This window comes from Montipora foliosa, chromosome 8 (assembly GCF_036669935.1).
Source record: "Montipora foliosa isolate CH-2021 chromosome 8, ASM3666993v2, whole genome shotgun sequence".
Lineage (NCBI taxonomy): Eukaryota > Metazoa > Cnidaria > Anthozoa > Scleractinia > Acroporidae > Montipora > Montipora foliosa.
This window is the reverse complement of record NC_090876.1, coordinates 17,010,758-17,011,343: the sequence shown is the minus strand read 5'-3', so window position 1 is coordinate 17,011,343 and position 586 is coordinate 17,010,758. Positions and strand designations below refer to the sequence as shown.

The window sequence follows — 586 nt, the reverse complement described above, 5'->3', positions numbered from 1 at the left end:
CTCTTATACCGTAATGATATAGCTTCTGCATGTAGCAGAATTTGGTGGTCATATATAAGATTACAACGAAATAGCCTTTGTATAGTATACTGGCCGCCAAAGAATGCAGAATAAATTCAAGGTGCCCGCCGAGGTCTGTTTAGCATTCGGATATTGACTGTAAGTATTTGGAGAGTCCTTGACAAAACGGCACCCGACTCTTTCTCAAGCTCACATATGTTGAAATGTATACACGAAAGCGATGATCAGTAGTAAGCAAGTCTCTTTCCATTTTCTCAGTAATTGTTAACAATAGTCAAGCGAGAAAGACAAGAGAAGCTGAGGAAATTCGTTGAAAAAGAAAAAAAAACTTTCCTTTTCCCCAGCCAAAGGAAACACATCTGATCTTTACATCTCTGCTGCTGCACGTATTGCAGCAAATATCATCCTGGATAATATCGTTTGAATTTCAGGAATTAGGTCATTAATTACGAAATCACATGTCAAGCACGTGAATACAAATTCAGTTCATCTTTAAAACAAATGTTAGTTTGCATTTGTAAGCATTTTCGAAGAAGGCAGAGCAATGAAGACATTGGTCATTTTT

General features: G+C 37.2%; 1 long non-coding RNA gene across 1 annotated transcript in view; it reads left to right on the top strand.

Moving 5' to 3' along the window:
- The first annotated feature begins 492 nt into the window (after window positions 1-492).
- LOC137967661 (uncharacterized) overlaps window positions 493-586 on the top strand; it is a 6,395-nt gene continuing 6,301 nt past the window's right edge. Inside the window, exon 1 of the long non-coding RNA XR_011116555.1 lies at window positions 493-586. This exon is cut by the window's right edge and continues 110 nt beyond it. This is a non-coding gene — a long non-coding RNA (uncharacterized lncRNA).